The following is a 15,594-nucleotide window of genomic DNA, read 5'->3' on the forward strand; positions in this document are numbered from 1 at the left end:
ACGATGCTAGAGTAAAAAATGTATGCTATTGTAATGAAAATAGACACACAGACAAATGGAATATTCCTGAGAGCCCAGAAATAAACCCACATGTATATGAAGAATCAATCTACAAGAAAAATCCAAGAGTATTCAATGGAGAAAGGATAAATGGTGTTGGGAAGACTGGGAAGCCATATTCAAAATAATTACACTAGATTACTATTTTACACCATATACAAAAATAAACTCAAAAATGGATAAAAAATGTGAATGACAGATATGAAACCATAAAACCCACAGAAGAAAATATAGGTAAAACACTCCATGACATTCTCCACATGGATGTCTTTTGGGACAGAACTCTAACAATAGAAACAATTGAAACAAACAAAAAAATATAAATGAATGGAACTATGTTAAACTAAAAAGGATTATCCAGAGTGACTGATGGTGGTCCTGAGGTGGTACATTATGGCTGATATGCAAAATCTGGTAGAAAGATTGGAGAGGGCAGACTCTCTAAGCAGTATACCATGCTTCTTATGTGCATTGTGGGTATGGAGACAGCATTCCAAAATCAGGAGAAGTTCCATATTTGCATGCATTTGACTCATTCCTTGCTGTTTCTGTGGAAGAATACCTTAAGTTTTGTAAAGACATTGGTGGAGATATGCAAAAACATGCAGAAATGGTCCACACAGTTCTGAAGTTAGTGCAAGCTCTTTTGGTTAAAGTTTCTCAGTGTCAGCAGCAAGCTGGCAGAAAGTTTTCTGAGTTTTTGGGCAACCATCTCAGAGCAGATCCAAGAAGTGTTAACCCTTAAGGAGAAGAACTGAGACGGCAAGTTGTTCAAAAACCTATCAGTTATCAGTGAACTAATCTAAAGCCTGGGTTGGTTGTCTTTGTCTCCAAATCTGATCCTTATGTGAAATAAATGAATGATGCTGTTTTTTAAATAAAAACTGAGTTATCAAGAAATATAAAGATGTAGATAAGAGGCATGTCGACTGTGTCAAAGCTTACTTCAGTATGTGGACAGAGCTGAGGTTAATATTAAGGGTTTCCATATCACCAGACTTATCTGGAGCAAAGTGGGACCTGTGGCAAAATAATTGAGGAGATTGCTACCTGGACCCTTTCCTGGATTGGGTCCTTCTCCTTGTCAACAAGGTCCACCTCTCCCAACACCCCAGTTCCCACCATTCAGGGTCAGATGTCTCTTCCTCATGTTCAGCACTATTTGTGCAGATTAATCAGAGGAGAGCATCACACATGCCCTGAAATATGTGTGTTGGGATATGAAAACACAAGAAACCTGAACTGAAGGCTCAAAGAGGTCCAGTGCACAGTGACTCCAAGCCATTCTCTGCACCTAAACCAGGAGTCAGCCCATTTTCCAAACCAACCACAAAGAAGGAGCCAACTCTACCTGATTTGGAGGGCAAAAAGTGGAGAGTAGAAAATCAGGAGAATGTTTCCAATCTGGTCATTACTGACCTGGAGCTGAAATACATGGCTTATGTATACAAATGTTTCAACACAACATTGCAAATCCATGGCAAAATTAACTCCACTACAGTAAATAACTGTAAGAACCTTGGTCTGACAGGGGGAATATTATGGAGATAATTAATAGTAGAAATGTCAAAATTCAGTTGATGGGCAAATTGCCAACCATTTCCATCAATAAAACAGGCAAAATCCACATTTACATGGGCAAGAATTCCTTGGAAAATGAAATAGTCAATGCCAAATCTCCTGAGACGAGTGCCTTCACTTCTACAGAAAGCAGTTCCTGAAAAGTTCAAGACCCTGTGGAATGCGCAGAAGCTGGTGACCACAGTGACAGAAATTGCTGAAAAAATAAAGTGGCATTGAGTTCTTTATCCTCTAGCTTCACACCATGGGATAAAATGGTTATTTTCTAGATCTCCTCTACCTTTCTTATCTTAAACTTCTTCTCTGCCTTGATAAACACAGCTAACTTCCTTCACTGAAATGTATCTCAGGCTGACATTTAGGTGTAAGAGCAAGTCGATTGATCTTCTGCAGGAATGTGCAGATTTTTCAAATCTGCTCAAACATACCACCAGTTCATTAGCAAGTAACTGAAGACCAGGACGGGTATGTTTTAGTTTTCAGTATTGGGGAGTTGTTTGACCAATATTCTTTTAGGAAGAATTAAGTAGTCCCCAGGGATTAGCAGATAGGATATTCACAGAAGTTAATCTTTTCCTAACAATGAGCATTAAGATAGCAGAGGCTAGTGTGATTCCAGCTGGTTGTTCTTTTTATTTTTTTAAATAATAAATTTTATTTTATATTCCCCATACAAATGCAGCCCCCCCATTCTGACCCCAATCCCTCCCCTCCCGCCCCTCACCCCCCAAAAAGTGTCTCTGGTTCATAGTTTTTTGTTGATTTTGATTTTCACTTTCTTATAGTTATTCATTTTCCTGGTCCCTTATTTAAGTTTTCTAGATTCCTTCTATGAGTGAGACCATCCGGTATTTTTCTTTTTCTTTCTGGCTTATTTCGCTGAGCATGATCCCTTCCAACGCCATCCATGTTGCTGCAAATTGCAAGTGTTTAACTTTTTTGAATGCTGAGTAATATTCCATGGTATATATGTACCAAATCTTCTTGGTCCAGTCATCTATGTTTGGGCATTTGGGCTGTTTCCAAAGCTTAGCTATTGTAAATAGTGCTGCTATAAACATAGGGGTGCAGGTGTTCTTTGGAATGGATGTTTCTGTGTCCTTTGGGTAAATCCCGAGGAGTGGAATTGCTGGATCATATGGAAGCTCTATGTTTAGTAGGTCCAGAAATCTCCACACAGCTCTCCATAGTGGTTGGACCAGTTTGCACTCCCACCAGCAGTGCAGAAGAGTTCCTTTTTCTCCACACCCTCGCCAACATTTGTTGTTGCTAGTTTTTTTTAATATGTGCCATTCTCACTGGTGTGAGATGGTATCTCATGGTAGTTTTGATTTGCATTTCCCTGATTACAAGTGATGTTGAACTTTTTTTCATATGCCTGTTGGCCATTTGCCGTTCCTCTTCAGAGAAATTTCTTTTTAGCTCTTCTGCCCATTTTTTGACTGGGTAATTTTCTTTGTTGTTGCTGAGTCTCATCAGCTCTTTGCAGATTTTTGTGATCAGTCCTTTATCATTAGTGTTGGGTGCAAAAATGTTCTCCAAGTTGGTGGGGTTTCTCTTTGTTTTTGTTATAGTCTCTTTTGCTGTACAGAAGCACTTTAATTTGATGTAGTCCCAGCTGCTTATCTTTGCCTTCACTATCACTGCTTTGGGTGATGTTGTCTGTAAAGATGTCTTTGATGTGCAAATCACGTAGTGTTTCGCCTATATTTCCTTCTATGTATTTTATGGTTTCAGGTCTTATGTCTAGTTCTTTAATCCATTTTGAGTTGATTTTTGTGTATGGTGTGAGGTAGTGGTCAAGCTTCATTCTTTTGAATGTAGCAACCCAGTTTTCCCAGCACCATTTATGGAACAAACTTTCTTTGCTCCAATGCATAGTCTTTGCTCCTTTGTCAAAGATTAGTTGACCATAAATCTGTGGGTTTATTTCTGGATTTTATATTCGATTCCATTGGTCTGTATGTCTGTTCTTGTTCCAATACCATGCAGTTTTGATGATTATGGCTTTGTAGTATAGTTTGAAGTCTGGGAGTGTGATGCTTCCATTCCCTTCTCTCTTTTTTTCAGGAGAGCTTTGGCTATTCGGGTTTTTTTTTTTTGTTTCCATATGAATTTCATCAATAATTGTTCTATTTCTTTGAAGAATGACATTGAAATTTTGATTGGAATAGCATTGAATCTGTATATTGCTTTTGGTAGGATGGCCATTATAATAATGTTTATTCTTCCAATCCATGAGCGGGGGATGTCTTTCCATTTCTTTGTGTCTTCTTCTATTTCTTTTAACAGTGTTTTATAGTTTTCTTTGTATAGGTCCTTCACCTCTTTTGTTAGATTTATTCCCAAATATTTGATTTTTTTTGTTTCAATAATAAAAGGGATATTTTTTTTGATTTCTTCTTCTTCAGATTTATTGTTTGTGTATAGGAAGGCTACTGACTTTTGCGTGTTGATTTTGTATCCTGCCACTTTACTGAACTGATTGATGAGTTGAATGAGTTTATCTGTGGAGTTTTTGGGGTTATCTATGTATATTATCATATCATCTGCAAATAGTGATAGTTTGACTTCTTCTTTTCCTATTTGGATTCCTTGTATGTCTTTCTCTTGTCTTATTGCTCTGGCTAGGATTTCCAGTATTATATTGAAGAGCAGTGCTAAGAGTGGACATCCTTGTCTTGTTCCAGATCTTAATGGAATTGCTTTCAGCATTTCACCATTGAGAATGATACTGGCTGTTGGCTTGTCATAGATGGCCTTTATGATGTTGAGGTATGTTCCTTGTATCCCAAGAATTTCAAGGGCTTTTATCATGAATGTGTGTTGCACTTTGTCGAAAGCTTTCTCGGCATCTATTGATATTATCATATGGTTTTTATATTTCTTTTTGTTGATGTGTTGGATAACGTTGATTGATTTTCAGATGTTGAACAATCCTTGTGCCCTGGAATGAAACCTACTTGGTCGTGGTGAATTATCTTATGGATACACTGTTGGATTCTGATAGCTAAAATTTTATTGAGAATTTTTGCATCAGTGTTCATTAGGGAGATTGGCCTATAATTTTCTTTTTTTGTGTTGTCCTTGTTCAGTTTTGGTATTAGTGTAATGTTGGCTTCATAGAACGTGTTAGGTATTATACCTTCCTTCTCAATTTTTTGGAAGAGTTCGTGAAGGATAGGCACCCATTCGTCTCTGAATGTTTGGTAGAATTCATTTGTAAATCCATCAGGTCCTGGGCTTTTGTTTTTGGGGAGGTTTTTGATTACCATTTCAATTTTGCTAATTGTAATTGGTCTGTTTAGGTGTTCTATTTCTTCTTTGTCTAGCTTTGGGTGATTGTAGAGTTGTAGGAATTTGTCCATCTCCTCTTGATTGTTGAACTTGTTTCCATATAACTGTTCATAGTAGTTATTAATTATTCTTTTGATTTCTGCTGTGTCCGTTGTGATTTCTCCCCTTTCATTTATTATCCTATTTATTTGTGCTTTCTCCCTTTTTGCCCTTGTGAGCCTGGCTAGGGGTTTATCTATTTTATTTATTTTTTCGAAGAACCAGCTCTTGGTTTCATTGATCTTTTGGATTGTATTTTTAGTTTCAATTACATTTATTTCTGCTTTGGTTTTTATTATTTCTTTTCTTCTACTGGTTTTGGGGTTTTTTTGTTGTTCTTTTTCTAGATCTTTGAGCTTCAAGATTAGGTTGTTTCTTTGAGTTCTTTCTTGTTTCTTGATGTGAGCTTCTATTGCTATATATTTTCCTCTTATTACTGCTTTTGCTGCATCCCATACATTTAGGATATTGGTGTCCTCCTTGTCATTCAATTCAAAGAATTTTTTAATTTCTTCTTTTATCTCCTCATTAGTCCAGTGGTCTTCCAGTAGTGTGGTTTTTAATCTCCATGAGGTAGGAAAGTTCCTTGCCTTCTTTTTATGGTTTATTTCTAGTTTGATGCCTTCATGGTCAGAAAAGATGGTTGATATGATTTCAGTCTTGGTGTATCTGTTGATGTTTGTCTTGTGCCCCAGTATGTGATGGATCCTGGAGAATGATCTGTGCGCGCTTGAGAAAAATGTGTACTCTGTTTTTTGGGGGTTTAGTGTTCTATTGATGTCTGTTAAGCCCAAATGCTCTAGATCCTTATTTAGAGCTTTAGTTTCTTTACTTATTTTTTGTCTTGTTGATCTATCCATTGTTGATAGTGGTGTGTTGAAATCTCCCACTACGTATGTGTTTTCTCTGATGTCTGTTTTCAGAGAGGATGACAGTTGTCTGATATATTTTGGTGCTCCTTCATTAGGTGAGTATATGTTAATGAGTGTTATTTCTTCTTGCAGTATTGTCCCCTTGATCATAATGTAGTGACCATTGGGGTCTCTTTTTATTTTTTTGAGTTTGAAGTCTCTTTTATCTGATATAAGTATAGCTGTTCCTGCTTTCTTTGTTGGTCCATTTGCTTGTAGGATTGTTTTCCATCCTTTAACTTTGAGTCTATTTTTATCTTTTGTAGCTAAATGTGTTTCCTGGAGACAGCAAAAAGTTGGGTTTTGTTTCTTAATCCAGGCTGCAACTCTGTGTCTTTTTATTGAAGAATTTAGTCCATTTACATTTAGAGTTAATATTGATATGTCAGCATTTGTATTTGCCATTGTGTTTGTCTTTCCTTTGATTTTATTTATTTATTCTTTTAATAACTTTTTTTTTTGGCCTTCTTTCGTTGTTATTTGTCCCTCTGAGGTTCTGGCTTTAGGATTCCTTGTAGTATTTTTTGGAGTGGGGGTTTTGTCGTAATGAAATTCCAGAGTTTCTCTTTGTCTGGGAAGGTCCTTATTCTTTCTTCATAGAGGAAGGAGAGATTTGCGGGATAGAGTATTCTTGGTTGGCATCTGTTTTCTTGGAGTCTGTTGACTATGTTCCTCCACTCTCTCCTTGCCCGTAGTGTTTCCTCAGAGAAGTCTGATGTCAGCGTGATTGGTTTTCCTTTGAATGTTATCTGTTTCTTCCCTCTTGTCAGCTTCATTATTTTTTCCTTGTCCTGGATTCTTGGAAGCTTTACTATTATGTGTCTTGCTGTATTTTTCCTTTCATCGTCGAAGTTTGGTGTTCTTCTTGCTTCTTGAATATCAATTTTCAGCTCCTTCTTCACGTTTGGGAAGTTCTCCTCAATTATCTCCTGGAATATTTTCTCTGTTCCTACATCTCTCTCCTCTCCTTCTGGAATTCCTATAACTCTTATATTTCTTTTCCTAATGGAGTCAGATAGTTACCGAAGTCTTTCTTCGGTCTTTTTCCTTCGTACTTCTCTTTCCTTTTCTGTTTTGGTTCTTTTTATTTCTGTGTCTTCAAGAGTACTTATTCGTTCTTCCATTTCATCTATTCTGCTTTCATTGCTTTTCCCAGATTTTTTAGTTCCTCCATTAATTCTTTGATCTCCTGCGTTTCTTTTGCTTCCCTCTTTAGGGACTCAATTTCCTTCTTCTGATCATTGTTTTCCTTTATGAGTTCTGTCATTTTTTTTAATCACGGCAATTTGAAATTCTCTTTCTGGAAGGCTCAGAAGTTCTTCCATGTTACTTTCGTTGCAATCTGGGGGGTGGTTTTCTTTTTGTTGTGTGCTTTTTTCCTGAGGAGTTTTTAGGTTGTGTGTGGTTCTTCTACTCCCTACTTCTGTTTTCTAATTTGTCGTATGCATTGGGACACTGTGTTGTTCGGAATGGCCAGCATCTTGGGTGAACTTCTCCGCTCCCCTCTGGCTCCTCCAGGAGCCATCTCTGGCTTCTGAGGGAGCTTTCTGCTGGTTTCAGAAGTCTTTACTGAAGAAATGTCCCTGTTCTAAAGTGGCAACGCGGGACTCAGTCCCTGAGCATCCGATCTCAGGCACACTCTTCTGCACACCCGGTCTGCCCCCGCCGTGGGTGCCTTTTCCCTCTCTGGGCTTAGACTGCTGGTCGGAAGGGGCCTGGCGTGGGCTAACTTCCCAGCTGGCCACTGTCTCCTCCAATAGCCTTCTGCCCTTTTCATGCAGTCTTAAGAAATTTCCCTGTTCTATGGGGTGTTAGTGACTTTTTTTTCTGGTCGCTAGGTGGCGCCAGAGAGCTCTCCTATTGTCCTTGGGGGGCTGTTTTTCACCCCCCCCACCCCGTGGGACAGGGAACAGAGCGGAAATGGTAGGGTAAACCTCAATGTCTTTGGGGTGCTGTGTCTGCCTTGTGCCCCACCGTCGCGGAGAACCCACACCTGGAACTTCGTGCCCCGGGTCTCAGTTCCAAAGCCCTCAGGTCCAGGACGCGGGCTGTAGCCCAGTTCAGTGGCGCGGGAATGGCGCCTTTTGCACCCACTCCCGTGCCTAGGCACCTGGTTCCTGCTTACTCAGTGAGGGACTTTCACCTCAGTGAGGGCCTCCACGCATCTCCCGGCAAGCCTAGGTCGCAGGCACGGGGACCTGGGCAGCCGCAATCCTGATCCGCGTTTGCTTTTCAAGCGCGCCAAGCGTGCAGCTTTTCCGTGCAAGCTTACCGGCCGGCCTGGGGCTGAGTGCAGGTCTCCTCCAGAGTCTCTTTGTTCTCTAATGGAGTCGGGAGCCGTTCACTCACCGCCGCAGTGAATCCTGCAGGGTTCTCCACAGCTCCTGTTCACGGGGTGTGGTGGCTGCAATAGTTCCTTTCCACTCACAGTCCCGCTTGCTGCGTAGTTTGTTCTTGTTGGTCGTTTTAGTTTGTTTGTTTTTTTTTTTCCTCCTCTCTGCTGTCGGAGAGTGCCAACTTTGTGGGTGGGGGAGGGGAGCAGGGTTCTGCGCTTTCCTCCCTTCTAGTCCTCTTTTATGGCAACTTTCTTCTTCGGTTAGTTTGCTGGAGTCACCCGTTTATCTTCCGTGTCCCAGTTCTCACTGGGACCTGCCGCTTTTCCTCCCTATTAACTATTTTTTTAATGGGAGATCTTACTCGCAGTGTCTCCTTGACGCCATGTTGCTCTGCCCCTCCCAGCTGGTTGTTCTAATCACACTAATAATATTTCACTGTTGATAAGTGAGGCACAAGTTGTGCTGGACTAGAGGGTGGAGATTTGCCATCTACCATTACAAGGGAAAGTAATGCATTCCTTTATTCTGCATTCTATCCTGGTTCTGCCTGAACCTGAAATAGTAGGTTCCCATATACCAGCTTCTGTTGCAGTCTTCTGCACACAGGCCAATTAGTCTTTGACCATTTCTCTGTGATTCCTGCCCAGCACCTTCCTACAGAGATGACTTAAAAACAAAAGCAAAAAAACACAAAAAAGGAAAAAAAAATCATTCTAAGTTATCTGGCTTTCTTTTTTCTTTCCATGATGACGCACATCTTCCATCTTCACTGCCTCCTTTGCTTATCATACTCGACGACTTTTGACTTCTGTCTGGGAACCTGAAGATAAAACTAAAATCTTCACTCTTGATTTTAGGTCTGATGAAAGAATCTTGCACAACAATGCTAATGTAATTTTCAGTTTTCACTTCTAAAACAAATACCAAAATGTACAACATTTTTAGGTGGGAAGAGATTGTCTTGTGATTTGTACCCATTTTCTGAGACCTGTGGAAATAAACCATTATCTACTTAAAGTTATGCAGAAAATAAAATAAAACTAATAGCAAACTTAAAAAAATATATAAAAAGCTTATGCACAGGGAAACTACAATGAATGGAAATACACCCTCCTGAATGGCAGAAAATAATGACATATCATTGCTCTGACAAGAGACTAATGGCCAAGGTCTACAAATAATTCATATAACTCAACAAAATGAAAATGAATAACCCAAACAAAAAATAGGGGGAATAATTAAATAGACACTTCTCTAAAGAACACATACAGATATCCAACAGGCAAATGAAAAGTGCTTATCATCACTCATCGTGAGGGAAATGCAAATCAAAACCGTAATGAGATATTATCTCGTATATGTGAGAATGGCCCATATGAAAAATTTCAGAAACAACACATGCTGGTTTGAATGTAGAGGGAAAAAAAGCCTCATATATTTTTGGTGAGAATGTGGACTACTCCAGTCCATATGGAAAACAGTATGGAATTTTCTCAAAGCATTAGCAATAAATCTTATGACACATAAGTTTAACCATATTTATCTGCTCTCAAACCACATATTCCAATTGAGTAGGAATCTGAATGCCTGGAATATGCCTCAGGAGTCCGGATTTTAAACACTCCTCAGACTACTCTAATGTTCAGCAATATTTGAACAAAAATAACTACCAGGTATTTCCTCTTAATTCTTTGATTGTTTGAGAAGTTGATGGTGAAGTACACTGAACAACTTCTTTATAAAAGCACCTTGACCAGGTTGAGTTTGTCACTGGACTGATACTGCAGAATGTTGATCCATGCTGATCCATGAAAAAAATCCTCCAGCTATGCCTTCTAGCTCATTCACTGAGATTTTACTTTGTGTAACCAACATTTCAGGTGGATATGTAATCCAACTGGTTACTTCTCTGAGCTGTAGCACAGACCTATAACTCAAATGGAGGCAACTGAGCACTTTACCATGAAAACTATGAAGTCCTTACATAAAAGACTACATTTTAGTCTGCAGAAAAAGATAAATATGTGTCCTTAATAAAAAAAAAAATCATGTGGTTATTCTGTTAACCCAGGCCATGGCCCCTGAATATCAGCTAATTTTTCTGTGCTGACCTTTACAATTTGAGCAATGAGAGGGAATAATTATACTAATAATTATAGTTACAAATGCTTATCATGAATTTACTATGTGGTGAAAAATCTTCTTTTTGGTTTTAATTCACTTAATATTTAAAACAGATCTAGAGTACTGCTCCAACTAGTCATTTTAGATCAGGGACATTTTGTGTGTCTGCAACACACTTAGACTGCATGGAGCTGGGAAAAAGCTGCCCCCACAGCCAGAGGTAAGCTGAAAAGACCCCACAAGCCTGGCCCCGTTTGGCCACCAGTCTGAGCCCAGAGATGGATCCAGCAATTTGGATCCCAGCGGGCAATCCTGCCACCACAGGGTAGACTGTGGGACCATAGGACCCTCCTTGGAATTAAACAAATACAGAAGGAGGAGATTCTCTGCGACAACAACCACTAACATAGTACTACTGCCTACCAGAATTCAGACATAACAGTTTTTGACTTCACTAGACCAATAGTTTCCCACATCCCACAAAGAGCACACCAAAAAGTTGCCAGCCAGTACCAGTAACACAGTGTCCCAATGCATAAGACAAACTAGAAATCAAGCAGCAGGGAGAAGAAAAACAACATGCAACCAAGCAAGTCCTCAGGAAAAAAACACACCACAAAAAGAAAACAACCCAACAGATTGCAACAACAGTGACTTGGAAGAACTTCTGGGCCTTCCAGAAAGATAATTTAAAATTACCGTGATTAAAAAAAAAAAAAAAAAAACTGACAGAAGTCATTAAGGAAAACAACAAACAGAAGAATGAAATTGAGTCTCTAAAGAGGGAAGTGAAGGAGATGCAGGAGATCAAAGGATTAATGGAAGAGCAAAAGAACTCTGGGAAAAGCAGTGATAACAAAATAGATGAAATGGAAGAATGAATAAGCACTCTCAATGACACAGAAATAAAAGGGCACAAAACAGAAAAGGAAAGAGAAGTACGAATGAAAAAAGAGTGAAAAAAGACTTTGGGAACTATATGACTCCATGAAGAATGGAAATATAAAAGTTATAGGAATCCCAGAAGGAGAGGAGAGAGTCCTACAAACGGAGAGTATATTCAAGGAAATAATTGAAAAGAACTTCCCAAACGTGAAGAAGGAGCTGAAAATAGACATAAAAGAAGAAAGAACACCAAACATCCATGATGTAAGGAAAAATACAGCAAGACACATAATAGCAAAGCTTCCAAGAATCCAAGGAAAAAATAATGAAGCTGACAAGACAGAAGAAACAGATAACATACAAAGGCAAACCAATCAGGCTGACATCAGACTTTTCCAAAGAAACACTACGGGCAAGGAGAGAATGGAGGGATATAGTCAACAGACTCCAAGACAACAAATGCCAAACAAGAATACTCTATCCTGCAAAGCTCTCCTTCCATATGAAGAAAGAATAAGGACCATCTCAGACAAAGAGAAACTCTGGAATTTTATTATGACTAAACCCCCACTCCAAAAAAGTATTACAAGGAGTCCTAAAGCCAGAAACAACAGAAGGATGAATAACAATGAAAAGAGGCCCCCCAAAAAAGAAAAGAAAAGAAGATATTAAAAAAGTAAATAAATAAAATCAGAGGAAAGACAAACACAATGGCACATACAGACACTAACATATCAATATTAACTCTAAATGTAAATGGACTGAACTCTTCAATAAAAAGACAGAGTCACAGCCTGGATAAAAAAAAAAAAAAAAAAAAAAAAAAAAAAAAAAAAAAAAAACCAACCGTTTGCTGTCTCCAGGAAACACATTTAACTACAAAAGATAAAAATAGACTGAAAGTAAAAGGATGGAAAGCAATCTTACAAGTAAATGGACCAAAAAAGAAGACAGGAACAGCTATAATTATATCAGATAAAACAGATTTCAAACTCAAAAAGGTAAAAAGACCCGACCGTCACTATATTATGATCAAGGGGACAATATTTCAAGAAGAAATAACACTCATTAACATATACTCACCAAATGAAGGAGCACAAAAATATATCAGACAACTATTATCATCTCTGAAAACAGACATCAGAGAAAACACATGTGTAATAGGAGACTTCAACACACCACTATCAACAATGGATAGATCAACGAGACAAAAAACGAGTAAGGGGCCTCCCTGGTGGCACAGCGTTTGAGCGCTGGGTTGCGAAGCTGCCCGCAGCCTCTGCAGCTCTGGTTCGATCCCTGGCTGCTCCCCGGCCACCAGAGGAGGGTCCAGCATGGCGCGCAGACCTCTCCTGCCGCCCGCTGCTCCCCTCAGCAGTGTATTTCATCACTCTGCCTGTTCTGCTCTCCACTCTGGCTCTGGTGAATTCTCTCACCCTCCCGCGCTTCTGACTGTACCCAGTGCTTGTATAAATAAATAAATAAATAAATAAATAAACAAACAAATGAATAAATCTTTAAAAAAAAATAAAACGAGTAAGGACACTAAAGCTCTAATTAAGGATCTAGAGCTCCTGGGCTTAACAGACATCAATAGAACACTAAACCCAAAAAAATCTGAGTACACATTTTTCTTAAGCGCACACGGATCATTCACCAGGATCAGTCATATACTGGGACAGAAGACAAACATCAAAGATACACCAAGATAGAAATCATACCTACCATCTTCTCTGACCATGAAGGCATCAAACTAGAAATAAAACATAAAAAGAAGGCAAGGGACTCTCCTACCTCATGGAGATTGAAATCCATACTAGTGGAAGACTGCTGGACTAATGAGGAGATCAAATAAGAAATTAAAAAATACTTTGAATTGAATGGCAAGGAGGACAACAATTTCCTAAATGTATGGGACACAGCAAAAGCAGTAATGGGAGGAAAATACATAGCAATAGAGGCTCACATCAAGACACAAGAAAAAACTCAAACAAACAACCTAATATCAAAGCTCAAAGAATTAGAAAAAGAACAACAACAAAAAAACCCAAAACCAGTAGAAGAAAAGAAATAATAAATATCAAAGCAGAAATAAATGAAATCGAAACTAAAAAAAAAGAAGAAATCCAAAAGATCAATGCAACCAAAAGTTGTTTTTTTTGAAAAAATAAATGAAATAGACAAACCCATAGCCAGGTCACAAAGGAAAAAAGGGATAAAGCACAAATAAACAGGCTCATAAGTTAAAGAGGAGAAATTACAACGGACACAGCAGAAATCAAAATACTAATCAGGGCCTCCCCTGGTGGCACAGGGAGTTGAGCACCGCACTGTGAAGCTGTCTGCAGCCTCTGCAGCGTGGGTTCGATACCAGCCGGCTGGCCAGCGAGAATCCCACATGGTGTGTTGGACCTCTCCTGCCTGCCCCCTTCTACCCTCAGCAGTGTGGTTCGGTCCATCTGCCCGTTCTGTTCCCTGCTCTGTCTCTGGTGAATCCTCTCACCCTCCCTCACATATGGACTGTACCCCACTTCTTGTATAAATAAATTAAAAAATAAGAAAAAAAGACGAATCAGATACTACTATGAACAGTTACATGCAAACAAGTTAAACAATCTAGAAGAGATTGACAAATTTCTACAACTCTACAATCACCCAAAGCTAGATAAAGAAGAAATTGAACACCTAAACAGACCAATTACAAGCAGCAAAATTGAAACGGTAATCAAAAACCTCCCCAAAAACAAAAGCCCAGGACCTGATGAATTTACAAATGAATTCTACCAAACATTCAGAAACAAAGCAGAAGGCTCACCAAGGAGCCAGAGGTAAGCTGGGAGGCTTGCCCATGCAGGGTGCCTTCTAGCCTGCAATTCCAGCCCAGAGGGGAGCAGCACCCACAGCTGGGGCAGACCGGGCGTGCAGGGGAGCGCGTCCCCGGCACCTGCATTTTGCAGCAGGGACCTTTCTTTATGGAGACTGTGTGAAACAAGCAGAAGGCTCACCGCGGAGCCAGAGGTAAGCTGGGAGGCTTGCCCGTGCCAGGCGCCTTCTAGCCTGCAGTCCCAGCCCAGAGGGGAGCGGCACCCACTGCTGGGGCAGACCGGGCGTGCAGGGGAGCGTGCCTGGCACCGGCATTTGCAGCAAGGACCCTTCTTTGGTGGAGACTGTGTGAACCCAGCAGAAGTTCCCCAGAGGAGCCAGAGGTGAGCTGGGAAGGTCGCCCAAGATGCCGGCCAGTACCAACAACACAGTGTCACAAGGAATACGGCAAATTAGAAAACAGGCAGTAGGGAGTATAAAAACCACATGCAACTCAGCAACTCCTCAGCAAAAAAGCACACCGCAAAAAGAAAACCATCTACCAGATTGCAACAACAGTAACTTGGAAGAACTTCTGAGCCTTCCAGATAGAGAATTTAAAATTGCTGTGATTAAAAAACTGACAGAAGTCCTAAAGGAAAACAATGATAAGGGGAAAATAATTAATGACCAGAAGAATGAAATTGAATCCCTAAAGAGGGAAGTAAAAGAAATGCAGGAGATCAAAGAATTAATGGAGACACTAAAGAACTCTGGGAAAAGCAATGAAAGCAGAATATATGAAATGGAAGAATGAATAAGTACTCTTGAATATACAGAAATAAAAAGAATTAAACAGAAAAGGAAGGAGAAGTACGAAGGAAAAAGACTGAAGAAAGACTTCAGGAACTATCTGACTCCATGAGGAAAGCAAATATAAGAGTTATAGGAGTACCAGAAGGAGAGGAGAGAGATGTAGGAACAGAGAAAATATTCCAGGAGATAATTGAAGAGAACTTCCCAAATGTGAAGAAGGAGCTGAAAATTGATATACAAGAAGCAAGAAGAACACCAAACTTCCATGACGAAAGGAAAAATACAGCAAGACACATAATAGTAAAGCTCCCAAGAATCCAAGACAAGGAAAAAATAATGAAACTGACAAGAGGGAAGAAACAGATAACATTCAAAGGGAAACCAATCAGACTGACATCAGACTTCTCTGAAGAAACACTACGGGCAAGGAGAGAGTGGAGGGAAATAGTCAACAGACTCCAAGAAAACAGATGCCAACCAAGAATACTCTATCCCGCAAAGCTCTCCTTCCTCTATGAAGAAAGAATAAGGACCTTCTCAGACAAACAGAAACTCTGGAATTTCATTACGACTAAACCCCCACTCCAAAAAATACTACAAGGAGTCCTAAAGCCAGAATCTCAGAGGGACGAATAACAACAAAAGAAGGCCAAAGAAAGTTATTAAAAGAATAAATAAATAAAATCAAAGGAAAGACAAACAATTTGGCAAATACAGATGCAAACATGTCAATACTAACTCTA

General features: G+C 39.5%; 1 pseudogene across 1 annotated transcript; it reads left to right on the top strand.

Annotated features, from left to right (window-relative positions):
• The first annotated feature begins 453 nt into the window (after nucleotides 1–453).
• On the top strand, nucleotides 454–1,860 carry LOC311187542 (adenylyl cyclase-associated protein 1-like; annotated as a pseudogene). Its single transcript has one exon. The product of its transcript is annotated as an adenylyl cyclase-associated protein 1-like (transcript).
• The last annotated feature ends 13,734 nt before the right edge of the window (nucleotides 1,861–15,594 follow it).

The sequence above is a fragment of the Talpa europaea genome (assembly GCF_964194135.1).
Source record: "Talpa europaea genome assembly, chromosome: X".
NCBI lineage: Eukaryota > Metazoa > Chordata > Mammalia > Eulipotyphla > Talpidae > Talpa > Talpa europaea.